Source organism: Pan troglodytes, chromosome 12 (genome assembly GCF_028858775.2).
Source record: "Pan troglodytes isolate AG18354 chromosome 12, NHGRI_mPanTro3-v2.0_pri, whole genome shotgun sequence".
Lineage (NCBI taxonomy): Eukaryota > Metazoa > Chordata > Mammalia > Primates > Hominidae > Pan > Pan troglodytes.
This window is the reverse complement of record NC_072410.2, coordinates 45,643,115-45,668,340: the sequence shown is the minus strand read 5'-3', so window position 1 is coordinate 45,668,340 and position 25,226 is coordinate 45,643,115. Positions and strand designations below refer to the sequence as shown.

General features: G+C 36.5%; 1 protein-coding gene and 1 long non-coding RNA gene across 3 annotated transcripts in view; one reads left to right on the top strand and one right to left on the bottom strand.

Moving 5' to 3' along the window:
• Positions 1-25,226, bottom strand: part of LRRTM4 (leucine rich repeat transmembrane neuronal 4) — a 794,625-nt gene that overhangs the window by 343,509 nt on the left and 425,890 nt on the right. The window lies entirely within an intron of this gene.
• LOC134807809 (uncharacterized) overlaps positions 20,474-25,226 on the top strand; it is a 35,886-nt gene continuing 31,133 nt past the window's right edge. Inside the window, exon 1 of the long non-coding RNA XR_010149089.1 lies at positions 20,474-20,564. This is a non-coding gene — a long non-coding RNA (uncharacterized LOC134807809). The remainder of the gene's footprint in view (positions 20,565-25,226) is intronic.

Sequence of the window (25,226 nt, the reverse complement as noted above, 5' to 3'; positions counted from 1 at the left end):
TATATATATATATATATATAATCGGAAATGAGGCTATGAATGAGCTATCGCGGGCTTCTGCTTTTTCCAGAATGCAGGCTATTTTATTTTTGGCAAAAATATATCCGAGTTTGAAATCAGGGAATGGGACTATGAGAAGATAAAAATGCCACCTAATTCATGCTTCTTACAGAGGCTCAGTCATTTTTTTAAAAAATAAAATAAAATAAATGCTCCACAGGTTGCTGCATGACTTTGGTTAGTTTCAACAGTGATGAAAATGTTACTTCTGACAAACTTTTGCCAGTTTTTGAGTTGACTTTATTGAGAGACAAATTTTCAGAAGTCCTTTCTCTGCCATTTTCATGGATGTCACTCTCTCTCTATATATTTTAAAGATAAAACATAAATGACCAAACTACATCCTAAAAATGTTCAATCTTTCTATCATGCAGAAAAGCAAACTAAAATATTATTATCACTAAAAATTTGGCAAATGGCTTTTATTTACTCATTTTTCTATTTTCCCTTCAAACATTTCTACTAAGATATTGTATCTTTTTTTATAACATTAGGTTATAAAGTTGATTTTTTTGTTTGTTTGCTTCTTTGTTGTTTTGAGACAGAGTTTTGCTCTTGTTGCCCAGGCTAGAGGGCAATGGCATGCTCTCCGCTCACTGCATCTTCTGCCTCCCAGGTTCAAGCAATTCTCCTGCCTCAACCTCCTGAGTAGCTGGGACTACAGGCACGCACTACCATGCCCAGCTAATTTTTGTATTATTAGTAGAGACGGGGTTTCACCATGTTGGCCAGGCTGGTCTCGAACTCCTGACCTCAGGTGACCCTCCCAAAGTGCTGGGATTACAGGTGTGAGCCACTGTGCCTGGCCAAAAGTATTTTTTTGAAATAACAATTTTAAAATTAAATGGCTGTTTCTTTCAGAATATTGACATTTGAATCCCAAGTTACCCTTGGGATTACTACCTGTGCATGTCTAATATTTTATTCTCCTTTTTGTTGTTTATCTCAGAGATCACACATCCTTTGGGAATAGTACACGTAGGTAAACACAAGAGGATAAAGAGTATTTCACAGAAAACTTTGAAATACACACCTTCAATGCCAAAAACAAATCATCAAAATCTTCGCAAAGGACGTAAAAATGATACATAAAATCCCACTGTCCAATTTAGATTCTATACAATAATTACATAACTTAAACTTTAATTTGTTTGTGCTTCAGAATGCTCCAACAACAAAAATTTTCCAAACCTATATTCTTTTTGATATATGCATATTTTGTTATGGTTATCCAGAGACCTTCACATGCTTATTAAATTTCCAATATGCATTATTATAATAAATACAATGAAAATTGAAAATTTATGAGTGATATAAAGATACATCTCTGGTATTTCATATATTCATTAAAATATGCCCAAACTCTCAATATTTTAAGTGTATTGAAATTTACTAAATTAGAATCTTGCTCCTGAATTCTTCTAAAGGAAGACTAACAATAGCAATAAATTATAATTATGCCTAGAATAGAAAGAAAAGAGAAACGGAGATTTATTCCTGTAACATTATCTAAGTCTGAATAGGACTATTAAAAACCTGAAGTTCTAATCACATAAAAATTATGAAAATGTAAAAACAAATCTAAATTGTTTTCTTGTTTAATAACAACCAACTAAAGAATTTGTTCCCATTCATGGGGATGTATGCTTCAGAGTTTTACAAGTAGCAAAATTCAAGAATATACAGTATCTGTTGTTGATAAAGAAAAATCTTCAAACAGGATCCAAAACCCAGCATTTGTGAAGGAAAGTTGAGGACACTAGTGTCCAAGCTTCATCTACATACCACCTCCACTACAGCTCAGGCCACATCGGGCTAGTGGGTGGTATAAAGTATGAGAACTAATAATATTTTTTGACTTGGTAAGACTCTCTTATTTTAGTTTGGATCATTGAATTATGCAACTCCTCTGTCCCTCAAAAATTCTGACTTGTTTTTGACTAATTTGAAAATATACATTATTAATACATTTTTATATGTACATTAAAATAAAATTTATCTGCAAAACTCATAGTCATAAGAATGTTATTAAATTTTCAAATGTTGAAGTCTATGGTGTTAATTTAAGAATCCCAGATTGAGAATAATGACTCCAGTTGGCACCATAAAAATGGGGAAAAATTAAATCAACTAATTACAGTTCTGACTCTATTTAAAAAGTATAGGTTAATCTCTTTTAAATGAGTGGGCTTTAGCTGAGTATCTGCCTGACTCATGTCAGCATACTTATAAACTTACACATTTAACATGTTTTACATTGCAATTGAAACATTATTTCTGTGAAAAAAACTGATGGTCTAAACACATAAATATATTTTCTCTCAAAATAGATGAATCCAAAGATTTAGAACATATAATTAATTGAGATTCCAACATACAATCCTGGGTCACCCAAGACTGCCTTATAGGCCAGACACGGTGGCTCATGCCTGTAATCCCAGCACTTAGGGAGACTGAGGAGGGCAGATCACCTGAAGTCAGAAGTTCGAGACCAGCCTGGCCAACATGACGAAATCTCGTCTGTACTAAGAATACAGAAAATTAGCCGGGTGTGGTGGCACCCTCCTGTAGTTCCAGCTACTCGGGAGGCTGAGGTAGGAGAATCGCTTAAGCCCTGGAGATGGAGGTTGCAGTGAGCCAAGATCACACCACTTCACTCCAGCCTGGGCGACAGAGTGAGACTCCGTCTTCAAAAAAAAAAAAAAAAAAAAAAAAAGGCTGCCTTACAGTTTCCAAGGTTTGTATGATTTTCTCAGTTATTCGGCCACTTGTGTCTGTCAGATTACCATAGACTTTGGAAGATGATGGATTGTTAGGACAGAAGAAGCATAAATATTATTCTTAAGCACACTATATAGATTGTTGCTTCCTAAAGTGTGATGTTAATATCAATAGCCTCATTGACATCAATTGGGAGATCTTTCAGCATGCAGAATATCAATCTGCATCCCAGACCAGTGGAATCAGAATCTGCATTTGAACAAGATCTCCAGGTGATTCATACACCTGCTATGTTTCTGATACAGAGGCAAACACTATTAAATGTTTGCTGGTTCTTCAGTGTTTTTTTTTTTTCCCTAGTATGTTATAGTTTACATATTCATAGAACTTGACAATACTATAAGTATTTTCTTATGTCATTAACATTTTAAAATATTACTTTATAATTCTATTATCACATATACTTATTGGAAAAAATTAGTAAAATAGGCCAGAAATTGAATACTATCCAATTCTTCTTACTTAGTGTAAAATTTTGATCTATATTATTTCAATCAGATAAATACATTAATTATTATCTATTATACATAGGATGAGGAATTATATAGCATTTCCACTACAGACATTTTCCTTTCCATTATATATTTTTTCTATGTTATAATTCCTTCTATGAAAATGTTTTCAATGTGATCCACACAAATCATTAGCATTTTTTATTATGAACCTAAGGGTGAATCTTAGAGAATGTGCAACAGTCTTTCTACACCAAAAGATATTATTGATTTCTGAATTTTCATTTTTTCCATAATCTTCAAATACATTGAAAAATATGGGTATAATGAGTGACTGTGAATATAAGATGAATTCAAATTTCATGTTGCAGAAAACTCTGATTTCCCTTCCTTTATAGATAAATGTTTTTTTCTGTCTCTCTCTCTATATATATATACAAATATATATTTCACTTTACAATAGTTTTAAAAATTCACTATGGCTAAATCTGTGACCTTCAGCAAAGTATTTTTTTTCTGGGAATCGGGTGAAGCTTCTTGATTTTTATGCTAGTCATTCTTTTTTTCAGCTGAGGGCATTTTATTTAATAAATGTAATTTTACCATTTATCTTTATGAGAAATGCACTCTTCATTAGTTCTACACAGTTCTTCTTATAAATAACATATCATTGTGTACATTTATATTTTTCCCCTACATTGTTTAAAAAGTTCACTCTTCTTATAAATTTTCAATATTACATAGTGATATTTTATGTTTTGTTTTCTTGAATGCAATTTTAAATGTCTTAATGGATATTTTAACTGGCTCCAACTTCATCTGCATCTATTTCTCATCTAATTTTATGATTTTGTTTTATCATATCTGCATTTATACTTGTTATAACATAGATGGTCTAACCTAACCAGCCTTTGCTAACAGTGTGAGTGTGAGGTTTCATTTGTACATCCTGTGTTCTTGGGCATTTGTACATCCTGTCTTCTTGGGCCTGGCTGATCATCTTCAAATTTGGAGCTTGGAAGTGAATTATTGTCCACAGTCCCTTGAACACTTTTTTCTGTTGAAATTGACTTTATCATTTGGGAATTAGTAGTAGTAAGATCATATCTTCTGTGTCCCCTACTGCTTGGAATTATAAAAAACTGAAGGCTGAATATTCAACACCCCTGTTATTAAGCTTATGGTACTCTATTTCTGGTGATGGAATTTCCAAGTTTTCACAACTCTGAATTTGCCTTACCCATTTTTACATATGTGTATATATCTGGCTGGATATATTTTTTATCACTGTGAATTATAGTCTACTACAAGGAGAAAAAAGTACTGATTTTGGACAGAGAGAAGGAGAACTATTTAGAAATTAGTCCCAAAACATTAGCATGAAAAAAGGTCAATTGTTGCAAACCCTGACTTTCTAAATCAAGAAGTGGACAAAGATAAGAATAGATTTTCTTCTAATTGTTGGTTGGCACTGAAAAGTTGTGTCAGAATTTGAATTAGTCAAATAAAATTCTATTAAGTTATGGTTTAAAGGAAAACCAGTTACATTGGCAGAGGTTTGACTTAAGTTTCACTTTTTTTCAAGATAACAAGATATTTTTTCTATGTTTTTGTTAGCATTTCTGTGGAAACGTATTTACCACCATATCCAGACTCCTAACTTGTTGCTAATTTAAAACCAAAACTGTCTCTGAGACACAGAAACCAGATCAATATTCTTTCATAAAAATTTAAGATTTATTTTATTGTCATCAATAATGCTTTCCTACATAGTAGATAATATGTGAGCTGTTTCTGCTAATACCTGGTAACTTTGAAGATGAAACAGATCAATGTCAAGTATAGATGTTACACCCTTTCAAAACTTATACAGAAATTGATTTTGGAAGAAACGGTTTTGTTTTTAATAAGCACTAATTATTTGACTATTATTTCTACAACTTGTAAATGTTAGGCTTAACCACAAATTAATTGGAAGTCTGTGTCAGTCTGTTTATTTGCCTCGATAAGAAAATCAGAGGCTAATTTTTAAAAAATTTCTTCAGACTAAATAAAACCTTGGCTTTATATGTAGGTTTACATTTCACAGAAGTTTGCGTCTTGTTTCACAGTAATTAGGAGGATATAGCCAAGGTGGCAGCAATACTAATACTACTACTTAGGATCCCTTTTGTAAACTTGGCATAAAAATAAGGTCTACATTTTTCTCTCATACACTCAAATTGTATGCAAATATGATGATAAAAATCAAAATTTAAAATTAATTTTCAATTTTGTTTTAAAAATGGGATGAAGAATTAAGCTGGTTTCTGATAAGGTCATTCATTCTGAAGTCTGATGCAGAATCCTTTCCAAAAACTATTTCCATTTATATCAGTACTTTCTCCTAGCACTATGTTGGTCAGTGAGACTTTTGACATTTACATAAAGCAAAAAGGCATTTTCATTCTCTTGGAGCCATTCTTTGAAGAGAAAGATGCTGCAGCTAGGGAAAACATTAATTAAAAGCACATCTAACATAAATGGCTTGTCACCAAGTTACCATACTTAGCGGAACTTACACTGTCCTTGGAAGATAGAAAAATTCCTTCAGTGCTTGGTTTAACTTGAGAAGTTAACTACTCTAATTTGTAGCAATACATATTTTTCACAGGCTGCAATGTATTTGCATATTTTAAATACTTTAAGGAATGTATCATCAAATGAGTCCCTAATGGAATGTAATTTAGTTCACAAGTTAAAAAATGGGATAACAGTTTCAGCCCCTGTTATTCCCCTAATGCTTGAAATATAGTCAGAGAATGAAACAAGCAGTGTATAAAAAACAGATATTACCGTAACAACTGTCATGATAATGAGAAGGATACACTGTACTGTTTTTGCTTAGTTATAACAAATGAGCATGAATATCTTGTTATGTTTCTTCGGGGAATAGTATTAATTCTTTCTGCTACATTGAAATGAAGCATGGTTAATGTCACTGAACGTATGCCTAAATGACTCTAAAATGTTACATTAATAGAAACGATAGAATAAGTCATGCAAATGAGTAGAATGTTTATGTCCTCCATATTCTTTAAAGTTGCGTGATTTTGAGATAACATTTCATTGTCCAAAGTATCAATGAATGTCATTTGATTTAAAAAGTAGCCTTTGAGAAAACAGAAACTGTGAGTGCTACTTTATTACTAGAGCTATGCCAGATTATAAGTACTAAAATTTACATCAGTCATCCCTTTGTTAAGAAGCATCCTTTTCTCTCCCCTGTATTTCCCCTAGCAGTAATGAGGTAAACAATAACATCAACAACAATAAAAATGCAGCAACTCTAAAACAAGCATTTCAACTATTGTAATCCATTCCCTTCCCCAACAGCTTATTTGTTGATTAGTACCTAGATGGTGTCTGACAAGCAAAATTTATTTTCCTGTGTATTAGAATGTACATAGAGTATCACACCATATGCAAAATTCTATAGAGGTAGAATAAAGGATAACTATATTGATTAATGAGTTTGATATAACACTTCTTTTCATATAGCAAATCATTTTATCACTTAAAACAGAAGTATCAGTAAATTGTGCCATAGATATCACTAAGTGACTTATCCATACATTTCCTAAATAACTATAATCAATCTGAAGATGTGAGATCGGGGCAACTTGGTCTTATAGTAAGACTAGCTTATTCGCAGTCTAGGAACATGGTAAGTTTTATTATATCCTAATAGATAGCACAAGTCAGACATATTAGAGATATTTTCAAGTTCTTCCAGGAAACATTTGGAATTAAGTCAGAAATGTTGGGAGATTTTGGTATGAATATATCTCCTTTAGACATTTAAAAGTCATTAGAACTGCCTGTAGAGCATGGTGGAAAACCCAGTTCATTGGAGCTGTAGAAGATTTTTCTTACTCATATTCTCCAAGTATAGCTCAGTGATCTGGGAACCTACTGAGATAATTCCAGTGCCCAAGATCCACAAAGACATCTAGCATTGTAAATATGGCTCCTGGGAAATTATGGAGAATGGGAATAACTAGCTCTAAAACATGGAGTATGTTTTTGGGAAATAAATCCCCAAAAATGCTTCTTAGTCTGTCTTTATATGTGTGGAATGTACCCAACAACTTCTAAAAACAATAAGTTGACCCATATTGAAGGAGTTTGCATTTTGATTAATAAGCTATATAGAACACATTCATGGTACTTAGCACATGTCAAATAATTAACCTTCATAGCCTCATTAACAAAGGGAGCATTGCATTTTTAAGCGAAGAAAGAGAGACACGAAGTAATTTGTGTTCCCTTCTGTCTTCATCAGGTGTTCTAATCCCAGTTTTTCACTACTTACAGGCAGTGAACTCCAGACTTTACTTCCTTTCTGACACGGTTGATCTACTCTTTCTACTGTCTACAAGCAAGAATTTCTTTGTGTTTTGCATTTTTACCTTTTGCTTTAAAGCAATAAGCAACATTGTCATTAACTTAAATAAAAATACCTCCATAAGCCATCTGACATTTCATTGAAAATTCTGTCATTTATATCTGCCATAAACTAATCTAATAATAACTGGCAATGTTGAATTTGTTCTAAGTGTTAGTTTCTCTTGTTGCTATTTTCTTTTCATACCTAGTTTCTTCTAAACCAACAACAAATCTAGGAAAGAGAATTTTATTGAAAAAAATATGTTTGTCTATTACACACACACACCCACACACACACACACACACACATGTTCTGGTGCACTGCTCTGTGATCCCAAAAATAAGAGGAATTAGCGATAAAGTGACAAAACATAACCAAGTTGCCTGAGCTGAACTTGTTCTTCATTATAAAGTATATATATTTTTATAATCAATATTTTATTAACGTAGCAAGTCAGAAAGCTTTTGTATGGATAAGCTGTCATGATTTATGGTAGAACAATTGTCATTATGTTGGGGAGATGCTACCTTTTGATTCACTGACAAAAATCTGTCATCATCTGATACACATACAGTTTAGTACAGTGACAAACCTTGTCCAACAAGCAAAAGGCTATAGAAAGTATGTAAAAACTTCTGTTAAAATTGCCTTTTCATTAGGGAGATACATTGAAATACCATCTTACTTCATTCCAGATGCTCTAACAAAATACTATAGACTGAGTAGCTGATTAAAAATATAAATGTATTCCTCACAGTTCTGGTAGCTGGGAAGTCCAAGATCCAGACACTGGCAGATTCTGTTTCTGGTGAGGACTCTCTCCCTGGCTCATGGGTGGCTGTCCGTCAGTGGCAGAAGGGGAGAAGGGGCTCCCTTGAGCCTATTTTATAAGAGCATCAAATGCATTCATATAAGGACTCAGGCCTCGTGATCTAACACTTCCCCCAAAGCTCTACTTTCTAATACCATCACATTGAGGGTCAGGATTTTAACATATGAATTTTGGGGGATACAAATACTGAGACAATAGCAAAGACACTACAGGTAAAAAGAAACGACTGACATAAGGGAAACTGTTTTCTGCCAGTAATAGATTTGGACTTTATGACTATTTAACATTTCAACTTTTTTTATGGAGTTAAAGCTAAGGGTTAGAATTTTAAATGCAATGAAGTCTTGCGTGGGAATTGGCAAACCATGGTTTGCAAGCCAAATATGAACCAGTGGCTATTTTTGTAAATACAGTTTTATTGAAACACATCTGTGCCTACTGATTTACATATTGTCTGTGGATGCTTGTATCATACAATTGCAGAGTTGAGTAGTTAGGACAGAAACCTTATACAAGCTTGTGGCCAAGGACACTTTGAATGCAGCACAACACAAATGTATAAACTTTCTTAAAGCATGAGATTTTTTGCAATTTTTTAAAGCTCATCAGCTATTGCTAGTGTTAGTGTATTTGATGTGTGGCCAAAGATCATTCTTCTTCCATTTGGCCCAACGAAACCAAAAGATTGGATATCCCTGCTGAATGACCTGCACATCTCAAATATTTACTGTGTGCTCCTTTATTGAAAAGGTATTCTGATTCCTGATCTTCCTGTTTCTATGAAGCTTGATAATTATTAGTTAAAAGTTAGGTAAGTGCTATTTATTAAATAGGTAAGTGCTATTTATTAAATAATAGAATGATGGTGATTTTTATTTCTAATTTCTATTCTTTTTTATTTTTAGTTTTCTGTATGTTCCAGTTTTAAGATGATTTCTACAATTAAAACAGTTTAGATTTAATTTTATATATACATTTTATGATAGAAATATATTTTTAAATGTACCTTTAAAGATTAAACTGTTTTGTTCTTTTCCAACAAAATTCTCCAAAGAGTTATTTATATTCACTGTCTGCAATTCTTTTATTCTCATTCTCTCTAAATTTATTCTCATTTGGATTTTATCTCAACAGGACTTTAAAATTACTCTCATTAAACCCTTCAATGATCACACATTCCTAATTTCAATGTTTATTTCTTGCTTCTTTTCTTGACCTATTAGCAGCATTTGAAAAACTTAATAACTCCCTTGAAATTCTTTCTGTACTTGGTTTCTAGAATTCTATGTACATCAGGTTTCCCCCTTACATAACTGGTTGGTTGTTTTCAATCTCCTTTTTTTGACCTTTATTCTTCTCTTCAGCCTCGTGTTAACTGTCAGTTTCCTTTGAGCACTGTCCTTGATCACCTTTCTCAGTCTACACACTCTCACTGTACACATCCCATATCCGACTGAAGTCTCTTTTATAAGTTAACAACTCTGAAATGCATATCCTTATGTTATTCTGGAATGCAGAAGTATATTTACTACCTTCTTGACATCTACCCTTGATAATCTAACAGGCAAATCAAATTTGACCTGTCTATAATTGAACTCTTCACAATTCTACCCCAAATTGACCTTTCTAGAATCCACTTTATCTGAATTAATGGAAATTCTGTCTCCAGTGGTTCAAACTAAACACTTTAAAGTCATCCTTGACCTCTCTCTTTCTCATTTTAACAAATTATTTAACACTTAAAAAAATTATGGTAGCTCCACCTTTATTTTATGTCTAGAACTTAAGACTCACACCTTTTATTAGGAATGCAGTTAATGCCCTAGTCTGGGCCATCATCATCTCTTGCCCTCAAGGTACTTACAATGCCTATAAAGCCTTCTGTGCTTAGCGCCCAGTTATTTCTTCTTTACTATTACTTTGCTCCTGTTTCACCACCTCTGCAAAGCTCTACCATGACAGGAAACACTCTCCAGCTTCAGGGCTTTTGTGCTAGCTCTTTCCTCTGTCCACATCCCCACTTCCCAACCAATTCCCACAACCCAGCTATGTACTAGGTAACTGCCTCAATTATTTTCTTGCTTTAATTGAAATTTCTCAATGCCTCCCATGCTGCTTATGTAATTGATGACCTTTCTCTAGTCTTTTCAGTTCTCATTGCCTTTGGTTTTCTGTGATAGCCTATAATTTGCTTTTTGATCATGTATACTTTTTATCTGTCCCTCTTATAGAAGCTAAGCCCCAAGAAGACAGTAATTGTTTCTGTTCCCTAAAGTATTCCCAGCACCGAAAAATACCTGACAGCAACACACACACACACACACATATAAATTTGTTGGAAAAGAGCAAAATGTTTAACCTTTAAAAGTGCATTTTAAAATATATTTCTATTATCAAATGTACATTTAAAAGTAAATTAAATGTAAAAGGTGTTCACATTATACAAATCATTTAAAAATTGGAACATAAAGAAAGTTAATGAATAGAAAATGAAATAAAAATCACTGATATATATATTTAAATAAATGTGTAAGAAATTAATACATATATATGTGCACATAGAGGTAAACATATCTATCTGCCACTCACTCCAGAAGAAGTCAAGCTTTCATCACTTTCACAAATTTTATTGTACATAGGTGACTTTCTTCCCAAAAAATGGCAAGTATATTGTCAAGTTTGGGGTTCTATATATTTTTCTCAAACCTTATTTCATTAGCAGTTTATCAGTTAGGAAACGTATTCTGGATAGGCTTTTAAAAAATTGTTCTAGACCTAATTTTCTGATAATGCTGCACACTGAAAAACTGTTTAACTTTCTTGCCATGGAGTATTGCTGAGTCAACTAAATATCCTTTTAGACCAATCAGATCATTCCTGGAAGCAATACTCCAGTAGTGACAGTCACAAAATCTATTAGAGAATCTACCAAGACACAATTCATCGGCTTTTTGGGTTTTATTTTTAAATAGTCAAATAAATGAAAACTTCTATCTAAATTTCATCACAAAGAGACTACTGTCTTACAATCCATACATATTATTTGAAAGATTTAGCATTACCTAGTTTAGTAGCTATATGTTATACTTTTGTTTTGTATTATTGCTTATTTAACTTTTTCTAACTTTCAAGAAAACAAGTAGATCTAAGAAGAATGCTTCATCTCTTGACGACCTTTTTTTAACTACTTTTCTGTCCTAATTTCTTAATATCTTTATTCTTCATGTAAAATTCCAGGAATATTGATGTGCCCTTTTGGATTTTGATTCTGAGGCACAGCTTATTTTTGCTTTTCCCAGCTGCTTGTATTAATTCATGAACAATTTTTTTTACTCTTATTTTATTTCTTGGACACTTATGATGTGTCTCATGTTGAACTCTATGCGAGAGGGACCCAAAATTCAAATACCTTACTATTATGCTGTATGTTTTTCTTTTCATAAGTTGTCATAGAAACAAATATTAATTTTAAATAAATTTAGAAACAACGTTTATGGTAAATTTGTACAACTTCTGCTGTTGAGGACAAATTTTCAACATCACTTAAAGCCTTTACCTATATAATTTATTTTAAAAGGTACCATTCTTATATATATAGGTCAATGCAGAAAATTGCTGTTAGCTTAATAAAGTGAAAAACAGTAAAGATAAGCCAGTGCGTCAACACATATACATGAATATATTTGAATTTCTCTCGCTAGTTAAAAATATTAACTTAAAGTAGAGAAATAGAAATATACTCCTATTTGTTCTGAAATTAATGTCAGAGAAAAAAAGTCTTTCTATTTTGAACATGTTTGTTCTTCTCTAACAAGTATTTCTTTCTACGATATGTCACGCATTTGCTCTTTTAAAAAAAGACACATCTGCCTTGTTTTAAACATTACATACATAATAAAAGTAATATTTTACTATTTAATCATTTTTATAACACATTACTTTAGGAGAACAACTTGTTGTGCATCTTATATTTAAAATAATTTCATGCCCTTAGATATCTCCCTAAAAGAAAAATTACTCAATAATTTGATATTTTTAGATTTCTTGTTTTATCAATTTATAACTTTTAAATATATCAGTATACACTTCTGATCTATATTAAAAACTGTATTCTTATGTTTGTGTTTTTAGTAAATATATTCAGATTCATTCATTATTATTTTTATGAGCAAACCTGGAAAATTTCAATCCCTTTAATTTTCCATAAAACAATTGCAGCATGGTGGAATTCCATGAAGGACAAAGGCTACAAAATGCAGGAGAGATATTGTTAATGTCTTCAGTTTTCTGATCAGCTATTCCATGGTGCAAAGGATCTCAGTAAGTAAAAGCTTTGGGTTGAGTTCCATAGTAGGGGTCCTGAGGAGTGCTGATGATTCTTTAATATCCCAAATTCTCAGGGATTCTTAAAGGTTTGCCAACATAGGCACCAAAACAACGTAAGATGTGCCATAGACTGAAGTCAGAACTTGTAGTCAATAAAAAATCTACCACATATTTCACCAACCATTGATTTTAACAGTGGAAACCAGTAAGCTGACCAAAAACATGACCAAATTAGCTACACAGCAAGGAAAGCTAGTCCTGAAAATATTAGACAGTCAGATACTGTATCTAAATATTAGATAGTCAAGTACTGTAGCTAGTCCTGGAAATACTAGATATTCACATACTGTAGTTTTCTACTTCATGATGAACAGTTAGTAAAAATCAATTATTCTAATGCTCCTTTCACTCACTCTGGTAGAGCGTTGATTGTTCTTCAGTAATGATTCTTCCTTTCTTTCATAGTAATAAAACTTCTCAATTTTTAACTGGACACACTTTTTTTTTTTTTTTTTTTTTTTTTCAGACGGAGTCTCGCTCTGTCGCCCAGGCTTGAGTGCAATGGTGAGATCTGGGCTCACTGCAAGCTCCGCCTCCCGGGTTCACGCCATTCTCCTGCCTCAGCCTCCCGAGTAGCTGGGACTACAGCCACTGCACCTGGCTAATTTTTTTATATTTTTAGTAGAGACGGGGTTTCACCGTGTTAGCAAGGATGATCCCCATCTCCTGACCTCGTGGTCCACCTGCCTCAGCCTCCCAAAGTGCTGGGATTACAGGTGTGAACCACCATGCGTGGCCATGGACACATAATTTGTTTAAAAATAAAGTGTGTAACTAAGGTCTCACCGATAATATATGAACAGAAAGAAAACTTGCGGAAACTTTCAATGAACATTACTTCAAAGAAAATTGACCTTGTCTTTCGCTCATCTTCAAGTAGTCTTAGATTCCAACACTTGTAATATGGGATGTGATGGCTAGGCTAGTTGCAACCATCTTGAACCCTGAAGATGAAGACCATAGCTGGCACTGAAGGGTGATGAGATGCAATCAGCCTACGTCCTGAGGACTTTGTGAACAGAGATTTTATAGCGGTCTTCAGAATTTTATTTCAGAAACAGCTACCCCTCTTGTTTAGCTATGTTTACCATGTTGTGTTCTTTCTCACAGCCAGACATAACTACGTATCATACTTAATATTTCCATATTTACCCTTACATTATTTATGGTAAGTTGACTAGTTTATGCGTGTTTTAACAACTGTCTACATCTCCTGCTGTACATCTACATGTAATGGTTAAGAGTATAGCTCTGTAGCTTGACTGATTTTGGTCTGCCATTGACTAGATGTGTTATATTTTCAAGTTATTTAACCTCTCTAAGCATCAGCTGGTGTCATCATGAGATAGTTATAATAATGGGACCTACTATTTCATAATATTATCAAAAGAAACCATTTACAGACTGTACACAGGGCTCTGCATAGTTGAAGATATACATGAAGTACTAACATTTACAAGTGGTAACAATTATAAGTGGCAGGACAAGTACTAGACAATGAATGTAGGCCAGAGTTTAATATTTAATAACGGTAGTGATAATTTTATGCGTATGTACATATACGTAAGAAATTTTAAATTTCAAAAATCTATTGTAAATTCAAAGCTGTTACTTTTGTTATGTGAAAAAGCTTACAATGCTTATAATGCAACAATGGATGTCAACATTTCAACTAAAGCTAGTTGATTTTAGTAGGATAATTTTAAAATAAATCCTTTCTATTGCTGGAAAAGAAATATTTTTATGTGTTAAATGGGCTAGTTTTAGAATTTTAGATACAACTAAATTTATGAAGAAATATTTTAGGCTACTATTGGTCTTTAATACATTTTATTTTATTTCATTTTATATATATGGTAAATCATATAAACTTTTTGAGTGACACATTAATTTCATAGTCAGCCTTTTATTTTTGGACATTTCTTACCTACAAGAGTGATCCACTAACAATAATTTAAGAATCATTGTTTGAAGAGTTGAAAGAAAATACATTCAACTGGCAATCCCTTTTTTTTGCCTGTTTTAAGGATGTTATTTGTATACTTTTGAATCTGATGCTATCTCTTTCTAAATAAAAGACAGATTAACTTATACTAAAATTATTAAAATTATTAAAGATTTATATAGTTTCCTATTCTCTTTAAAACATGGAATAACGTATTAAGAAGAGCAATGTGGCTTTGTATTCTAGGGAAAAAATACTGCCAATATGCCATTTGTTCATTTTCAGAAAATACTATATGAAATACCATTTTCCGCTTGACACAATTGCTTTAATTTTTAGCAAGAAAAATGTGTCCGACTAAACAGAACAATCAAATCATTGTCTCTTTCAAAAGTGATATCATATTCTATGTCTCTTTTCAGTATTGTGTACATCATCTAATGATTTTCTGTTGGCTTAATATGGCTTCTTATCACAAACTGATTAGCCAATGTAAAATATATAGAGCTAAAATGATTTCTAAGTATTCTCAGTTCGTAAATCTTTTAAAGATTTCCTGTTGGCCTATTTCTAGCCTCACAAAACTTATGTGGGTAATGAGGAGCCAAAAGGAAGAAATTTCTTTATGCTATTGTCACTCCACAATGGACTGAAATGCAGTATCAGTCTATTTTTTGAGAAAGGGAGAAAGTACGTGAGTTAAATTCAATTTTAAAAATATCCTATGAAAGATTGCCTTGATTATATTTGTTAAGTAATTCAGAATTTCACTGAAGCTGGACTGTAAAAAACATTAATAATAATTGAAAATAAAGAACATTTTAATGTGCCAGCCACTGTTCTACACACTTATACTAATTCACTTAATCCTGACAGCCATCCAAGGAGGTAGAAACTGTTATGTTTATTTTGTAAATAAGAGAAGTGAGCCAAGGAGGATCACAACTGGTTCAGGTCTAACATCACTGATGTAATAAAGCCAGAGGCAAGTTTAGGTTGTCTGCCTCCAAAGTTTATGCTTTTCACCAACATAATTTGTTGTCTCTTAAATATTGCATATTTTTTACTTTTTAAACATTTTGTGTGTGTGTGTGTGTGTGTGTGTGTGTGTGTGTGTGTGTGTGTGTATGTGTGTTTTCCTTTTAGGAACTCATGATTGCAGGTTACATATAATAATTTTTTTTTTTTTTTTTGAAACGGAGTTTCGCTCTTTTTGCCCAGGCCGGAGGGAAATGGCACAATCTCGGCTCACTGCAACCTCTGCCTCCTGGACTCAAGCCATTCTCCTGCCTAGCCTCCTGAGTAGCTAGGATTACAGGCGGCCCAGCACAATGCCTGACTTTTGTTTGTTTGTTTGTTATTTTTAGTAGAGACGGGGTTTCACCACACTGGCCAGGCTGGTGTGAAATCCTGACCTCAGGTAATCTGGCTGCCATGGCCTCCCAAAGTGCTGAGATTACAGGTGTGAGCCACTGAGCCCGGCCTATATGTAATAATTTTAAAACCTGCTTGGTAAAAGCCTGTTAACCCCAGACACAGTAAATTAACACCACAATTCAATGTCAGAAAACAGACTCCTGTTTCTGGCAGTAATGTTATGTAAATAACCTGAAAAAACAACTGACAAAGCACACCTAGGCATTCTGGGTTTAATATAAAACTGCAACCTTTTGAACCTTGTAGCTGAGCTCCCAGCGTAGTATTGCAATTATCAGAAACACAAAAGAAGATAGAATTGAAAATCAGAATGTTAAGTTCATACCAAAACTAAAGCAACCAGTGTATAGCTGCCAATCTTATGAAGCAAGAAGCTTGTTTGTTATGCATCTTGAGTTTTAATAATGGCTCTGTAGACAGGAAACAACCTCACAGCATCAAGAGAGTGGGCATACATACACAAATACACACAATCAAGCTGAATTCTGAAAGACCTATTTCCTAAGTGAATTGATGAACTAGAAACATTTTTCCTGTTGACAAATACAAAACTACAAGAGATTTTACCTATCTTGTCCTAGAATCTGGTAGAAACAAAAAATCTCACCCATAAAAATCTACAATCACAGGCTGCTCTCAGCAGTTAAGAATTTGATTTTATGATTTTTGTGTGGGCCAGGAAAAAATGCCAGTTAATAAATTCATTTTAAAATTTCCCAGGTTGGTAGTAACCCAGAACACCTGGCTGAAAGCCCAAATGTACTCGAGGTACAGACATTCAACCAATGTTTACAGAAATTTTGCAAATTACATCTTGAGAAACTTGAGCTCACCACTTAAAGTTATCAAATACATGACTACAAACCACCATCAGTGAGAATTATCAGGAACAACAAGAAACATAACTGAAGCCCAACAGCATAGGATGAAAATAATCAAATTCATTGGATGCATATAAAATTAGTATGTTTACAGATATAATTGAAAATGATACAAAGGTACATAGCATTATCAAAATAGAATGAGAATATATGTAAAATAAACAAAATGTATACTAAAGAAAAATATATTTAAGAAAAGCTCTTTAAAACGTGCTAAATAACTAAAGAGATAATAAACTGATAGACGTGTGTAGAAAATAGTGAAAATATGCAAATATGCAAATATATGTCTTTGTCAAGGTTCCCTTTTTCCAGAGGCAAAAGATCATATGCTATCCCTTTATTGTTGAGTGCAACCCAACAGATGCACAGGTGAATGAAAAGGGAAATAAAGCAGGGAAGCAGGGACAACAAATACAAGTAAGTGTGCTGAATGTGTCACTGAGCTAGCTACAGCTTCATGTCAGGTTAAATGATTGGTCTTGCCTGAACAAAGAGGAGAAAAGAGAAGATAATTTATTTTGATTACTAAATTTCTTCTGCTATTTGTCAAAGTTTACTGCCTACGTGGTTAACCCCATATACTTCCAGGTGGCACATAAATGGGTATCACATAGAACAGCCTGAAGCCATCACACCCCCTGTGACTTGCACGTATACGCCCAGATGGCCTGAAGTAACTGATGAATCACAAAAGAAGTGAATATGCCCTGCCCCAGCTTAACTGATGACATTCCACCATAAAAGAAGTGTAAATGGCCGGTCCTTGCCTCAAGTGATGACATTACTTTGTGAAAGTCCTTTTCCTGGCTCATCCTGGCTCAAAAAGCACCCCCACTGAGCACCTTGCGACCCCCACTCCTGCCCGCCAGAGAACAACCACCCTTTGACTGTAATTTTCCTTTACCTACCAATCCTATAAAACGGCCCCACCCCTATCTCCGTTCGCTGACTCTCTTTTCGGACTCAGCCTGCCTGCACCCAGGTGAAATAAACAGCCATGTTGCTCACACAAAGCCTGTTTGGTGGTCTCTTCACACGGACGCGCATGAAATTTGGTGCCGTGACTTGGATCAGGGGACCTCCCCTAGGAGATCAATCCCCCGTCCTCCTGCTCTTTGCTCCTTGAGAAAGATCGACCTACGACCTCAGGTCCTCAGACCCACCAGCCCAAGAAACATCTCACCAATTTCAAATCCGGTAAGCGGCGTCTTTTTACTCTCTTCTCCAACCTCCCTCACTATCCCTCAATCTCTTTCTCCTTTCAATCTTGGCACCACACTTCAATCTCTCCCTTCTCTTAATTTCAATTCCTTTCATTTTCTGGTAGAGACAAAGGAGACACGTTTTATCCATGGACCCAAAACTCCGGCGCCGGTCACAGACTGGGAAGGCAGCCTTCCCTTGGTGTTTAATGATTGCAGGGACACCTCTCTGATTATACGCCCACGTTTCAAGGGTGTCAGACCACACAAGGACGCCTGCCTTGGTCCTTCACGCTTAGCGGCAAGTCCCGCTTTTCTGGGGAAGGGGCAAGTACCCCAACCCCTTCTCTCCTTGTCTCTACCCCTTCTCTGCTTTTCCGGGGACAGGGCAAGTACCCCAACCCCTTCTCTTCTTGTCTCTACCCCTTCTCTGCTTTTCCGGGGACAGGGCAAGTACCCCAACCCCTTCTCTCCTTGTCGCTACCCCTTATCTGATTTTCTGGGAGAGGGGCAAGTACCCCTCAATCCCTTCTCCTTCACTCTTAACAGCAAGTCCCACTTTTCTAGAGGAGGGACAAGTACCCCAACCTCATATCTCTGCAACCCAATCCCTTATTTCCACGCCCCAACCTCATATCTCTGTGCCACAATCCCTTATTTCCGCACCCCAACCTCGTATCTCTGTGCCCCAATCCCTTATTTCCATGCCCCGGCCTCTTATTTCTGTGCCCCATCCCTTATTTCCATGCCCTGACCTCTTATCTCTGTGCCCCAACCCCTTTCCCACTTTTCTGGAAGGTAAGAACCCCCGAACCCCTTCCCTCTGTTTCTCTACTCTCTTTTTTCTCTAGGCTTGCTTCCTTCACTATGGGCAACCTTCCACCCTCCATTCCTCCTTCTACTCCCTTGGCCTGTGTTCTCAAAAACTTAAAACCTCTTCAACTCACACCTGACCTAAAACCTAAATGCCTTATTTTCTTCTGCAATGCCGCTTGACCCCAATACAAACTCGACAGTAGTTCCAAATAGCCAGAAAATGGCACTTTGAACTTTTCCATCCTGCAAGATCTAAATAATTCTTGTCATAAAATAGGCAAACGGTTTGAGGTGCCTGACGTCCAGGCATTCTTTTACACATCAGTCCCTTCCTAGTCTCTGTGCCCAGTGCAACTCGTCCCAAATCTTCCTTCTTTCTCTCCCGCCTGTCCCCTCAGTACCAACCCCAAGCATCGCTGAGTCTTTCTAATCTTCCTTTTCTACAGACCCATCTGACCTCTCCCTTCCTCCCCAGGCTGCTCCTCGCCAGGCCGAGCTAGGTCCCAATTCTTCCTCAGCCTCTGCTCCTTCACCCTATAATCTTTTTATCACCTCCCCTCCTCACACCTGGTCCAGCTTACAGTTTCGTTCCGTGACTAGCCCTCCCCCTCCTGCCCAGCAATTTACTCTTAAAAAGGTGGCTGGAGCTAAAGCCATAGTCAAGGTTAATGCTCCTTTTTCTTTATCCCAAATCAGAGAGTGTTTAGGCTCTTTTTCATCAAATATAAAAATCCAGCCCAGTTCATGACTTGTTTGGCAGCAACCCTGAGCCACTTTACAGCCCTAGACCCTAAAAGGTCAAAAGGCTGTCTTATTCTCAAAATACATTTTATTACCCAATCTGCTCCCAACATTAAATAAAACTCCAAAAATTAAATTCCGGCCCTCAAACCCCACAACAGGATTTAATTAACCTCGCCTTCAAGGTGTACAATAATAGAAAAAAGTTGCAATTCCTTGCCTCCACTGTGAGACAAACCCCAGCCACATCTCCAGCACACAAGAACTTCCAAACGCCTGAACCGCAGCGGCCAGGCCTTCCTCCAGAACCTCCTCCCCCAGGAGCTTGCTACAAGTGCCAGAAATCTGACCACCAGGCCAAGGAATGCCCGCAGCCCAGGATTCCTCCTAAGCCAAGTCCCAGTTGTGCCGGACCCCACTGGAAATCGGACTGTTCAACTCACCTGGCAGCCACTCCCAGAGCCCGTGGAACTCTGGCCGAAGGCTCTCTGACTGACTCCTTCTCGGCTTAGCAGCTGAAGACTGACGCTGCCCGATCGCCTCGGAAGCCCCCTAGACCATCACGGACGCCGAGCTTCAAGTAACTCTCACAGTGGAAGGTAAGCCCGTCCCCTTCTTAATCAATATGGAGGCTACCCACTCCACATTACCTTCTTTTCAAGGGCCTGTTTCCCTTGCCTCCATAACTGTTGTGGGTATTGACAGCCAGGCTTCTAAACCTCTTAAAACTCCCCAACTCTGGTGCCAACTGAGACAGTACTCTTATAAGTACTCCTTTTTAGTTATCCCCACCTGCCCAGTTCCCTTATTAGGCTGAGATACTTTAACTAAATTATCTGCTTCCCTGACTATTCCTGGACTACAGCTATATCTCATTGCCGCCCTTCTTGCCAATTAAGAGCCTCCCTTGTATCCTCCTCTTGTATCCCCCCACCTTAACCCACAAGTATAAGATACCTCTACTCCCTCCTTGGGGACCGATCATGCACCCCTTACCATCTCATTAAAATCTAATCACCCTTACCCCACTCAACGCCAATATCCCATCCCGCAGCACACTTTAAAAAGATTAAAGCCTGTTATCACTCGCCTGCTACAGCATGGCCTTTTAAAACCTATAAACTCTCCTTACAATTCCCCCATTTTACCAGTCCTAAAACCAGACAAGCCTTACAATTTAGTTCAGGATCTGTGTCTTATCAACCAAATTGTTTTGCCTATCCACCCCGTGGTGCCAAACCCATATACTCTCCTATCCTCAATACCTGCCTCTACAACCCATTATTCTGTTCTAGATCTCAAACATGCTTTCTTTACTATTCCTTTGCACCCTTAATCCCAGCCTCTCTTCGCTTTCACTTGGACTGACCCTGACACCCATCAAGCTCAGCAAATTACCTAGGCTGTACTGCCGCAAAACTTCACAGACAGCCCCCATTACTTCAATCAAGCCCAAATTTCTTCCTCATCTGTTACCTATCTTGGCATAATTCTCATAAAAACACACATGCTCTCCCTGCCAATCGTGTCCAACTGATCTCTCAAACCCAAGCACCTTCTACAAAACAACAACTCCTTTCCTTCCTAGGCATGGTTAGCGCGGTCAGAATTCTTACACAAGAGCCAGGACCACACCCTGTAGCCTTTCTGTCCAAACAACTTGACCTTACTGTTTTAGCCTAGCCCTCATGTCTGCGTGCAGCAGCTGCCGCTGCTTTAATACTTTTAAAGGCCCTCAAAATCACAAACTATGCTCAACTCACTCTCTACAGTTCTCATAACTTCCAAAATCTATTTTCTTCCTCATACATGACGCATATACTTTCTGCTCCCCGGCTCCTTCAGCTGTACTCACTCTTTGTTAAGTCCCATAATTACCGTTGTTCCTGGCCCAGACTTCAATCCGGCCTCCCACATTATTCCTGATACCACACCTGACCCCATGACTGTATCTCTGATCCACCTGACATTCACCCCATTTCCCCAAATTTCCTTCTTTCCTGTTCCTCACCCTGATCACGCTTGATTTATTGATGGCGGTTCCACCAGGCCTAATCGCCACACACCAGCAAAGGCAGGTTATGCTATAGTACAAGCCACTAGCCTGCCTCTTAGAACCTCTCATTTCCTTTCCATGGTGGAAATCTATCCTCAAGGAAATAACTTCTCAGTGTTCCATCTGCTATTCTACTACTCCTCAGGGATTATTCAGGCCCCCTCCCTTCCCTACACATCAAGCTCGAGGATTTGCCCCACCCAGGACTGGCAAATCAGCTTTACTCAACATGCCCCGAGTCAGAAAACTAAAATACCTCTTAGTCTAGGTAGATACTTTCACTGGATAGGTAGAGGCCTTTCCTACAGGGTCTGAGAAGGCCACCACAGTCATTTCTTCCATTCTGTCAGACATAATTCCTCAGTTTAGCCTTCCCACCTCAATACAGTCTGATAACAGATGAGCCTTTATTAGTCAAATCAGCCAAGCAGTTTTTCAGGCTCTTAGTATTCAGCGAAACCTTTATATCCCTTACGATCCTCCATCTTCAAGAAAAGTAGAATGGACTAAAGATCTTTTAAAAACACACCTCACCAAGCTCGGCCACCAACTTCAAAAGGACTGGACAATACTTTTACCACTTTCCCTTCTCAGAATTCAGGCCTGTCCTCAGAATGCTACAGGGTACAGCCCATTTAAGCTCCTGTATAGACGCTCCTTTTTATGAGGCCCCAGTCTCATTCCAGACACCAGACCAACTTAGACTGTGCCCCAAAAACTTGTCATCCCTACTATCTTCTGTCTAGTCATACTCATATTCACCGTTCTCAACTACTCATACATGCCCTGCTCTTGTTTACACTGCCGGTTTACACTGTTTCTCCAAGCCATCACAGCTGATATCTCCTGGTGCTATCCCCAAACTGCCACTCTTAACTCTTGAAGTAAATAAATAATCTTTGCTGGCAGGACTATGCTGAGTCTCCTTAGGCACTCTCTAATCAGATATCCTGAGTCATCCCAATTCTTAGACCTTTTATACCTGTTTTTCTCCTTCTGTTATTCTATTTAGTTTCTCAATTCATCCAAAACCGTATCCAGGCCATGACCAATCATTCTATATGACAAATGTTTCTTCTAACATCCCCACAATATCACCCCTTACACAAGACTTCCCTTCAGCTTAATCTCTCCCTCTCTACATTCCCACACCACCCCTAATCCCGCTTGAAGCAGCCCTGAGAAACATCGCCCATTCTCTCTCCATACTACCCCCCAAAAATTTTCGCCGCCCCAACACTTCAACACTATTTTGTTTTATTTTTCTTATTAATATAAGAAGGCAGGAATGTCAGGCCTCTGAGCCCAAGCCAAGCCATGGCATCCCCTGTGACTTGCACGTATATGCCCAGATGGCCTGAAGTAACTGAAGAATCACAAAAGAAGTGAATATGCCCCGCCCCACCTTAACTGATGACATTCCACCACAAAAGAAGTGTAAATGGCCGGTCCTTGCCTTAAGTGATGACATTACCTTGTGAAAGTCCTTTTCCTAGCTCATCCTGGCTCAAAAAACACCCCCACTGAGCACCTTGCGACCCCCACTCCTGCCTGCCAGAGAACAAATCCCCTTTGACTGTAATTTTCCTTTACCTACCCAAATCCTGTAAAATGGCCCCACTCCATCTCCCTTCGCTGACTCTCTTTTCGGACTCAGCCCGCCTGCACCCAGGTAAAATAAACAGCCATGTTCCTCACACAAAGTCTGTTCGGTGGTCTCTTCACTCGGATGCGCATGAAAGTTTTGAGTCTCTGGACCACTCTAACCACCATCACTATAGGCTGTGGAGTCTGCTGAGGCTACTGCTTTTAGGCCCTATTGCCACTAAGTGATTCATCCTACAGTACTAACTTACTAACTTCATGCCTGCAACATATGCTTCTTCCCTTTTCTCCAGGACTTCTGGTTGCCTCTGAGGCATCAGACACTGTGGGGTCAGTATGGCATGCACATAGGAAAGGAAGGTGAAATTGTTTCTGTTTGCTGATGACAAAATCTTACAGGTAGAAAACCCTAACAACTTCACAGAAAACTATGAGAACTAATAATTTTGGTAAAGATACAAAAATCAGTAGCATTTTATACACCACCAACAAAAAAAGCAATTTAAAAACATTCCATGTATAATAGCAACACAAAATATAAAATACATAGGAGTAAATTTAAGCAAGGAGCTGAAAGAGCTGTACAATCAACTATAAAACACTGACAGAATAAATTAAAGGAGACATAAATAAATGGAAAGCTATCCCACATTTATGGATTTTAAAAGTTTATATTGTTAAAATGTCTATAATTTCAGAAGAGATCTACAGATTCAATGCAATTTCTATCAAAATTCTAGTATTTTTTTAGAGAAATAGAAAAAAATCCTGAAATTTGTATGGAACCAGAAAAGACCCCACATAGCCAAAGCAATATTGAGCAAAAATAACAAAGCAGAGAGTATAACACTCCCTGATATTAAAATATATTATAATGCTATTGTAATAGAAATAGTATGATACAGCCATAAATATAGATAAATCTACCAGTGGAACAGGACAGAAAGCCCAGAAATAAACAAACCCAAGTATTTGTCATCAATTGATTTTTAACAGCATTCTCCCAAACACACATTGGGTCAAGGTTAGTGTCTTTAATAAATGGTGTTAGAAAAACTGGATATCCAGAATCAGAAGAATGAAATTGGATACTTCGGTCACATCATATACAAAAATCAACTCAACATGGGATAAAAGACTTATATGTAAGACCCCAAATTGCAAAGCTGCTAGAAGGAAACAGGGGAAAAGCTCCATGGCATTGGTCTGGACAACAATTATTTAAATGTGACCCCAAAAGCACAAGCAACAAAAGCAAAAATAGACAAACTAGATTGTACCAACCTAAAAGCTGTAAAGCAAAGAAAACAAATAACAGGGTGAAGAGACAATCATAGATAGGGAGAAATATTTGCAAATCATAAAACTGATAAGAGGCTAGTATTCAAAATATGTAAGAAACTCAAACAACTAAATAGCAATAACCTAATTTAAAAGTGAGCAAAGGATCTGAACAGACATTTCGCAAAAGAAGAGATAAAAATATCCAACAGATATATGAAAACTAATGATCAGGAAAATGCAAATTAAAACCACATTGAGATACTACCTCATTAGTGATAAAGTTAGAATGTCTATTATCAAAAAGACAAATGATAGC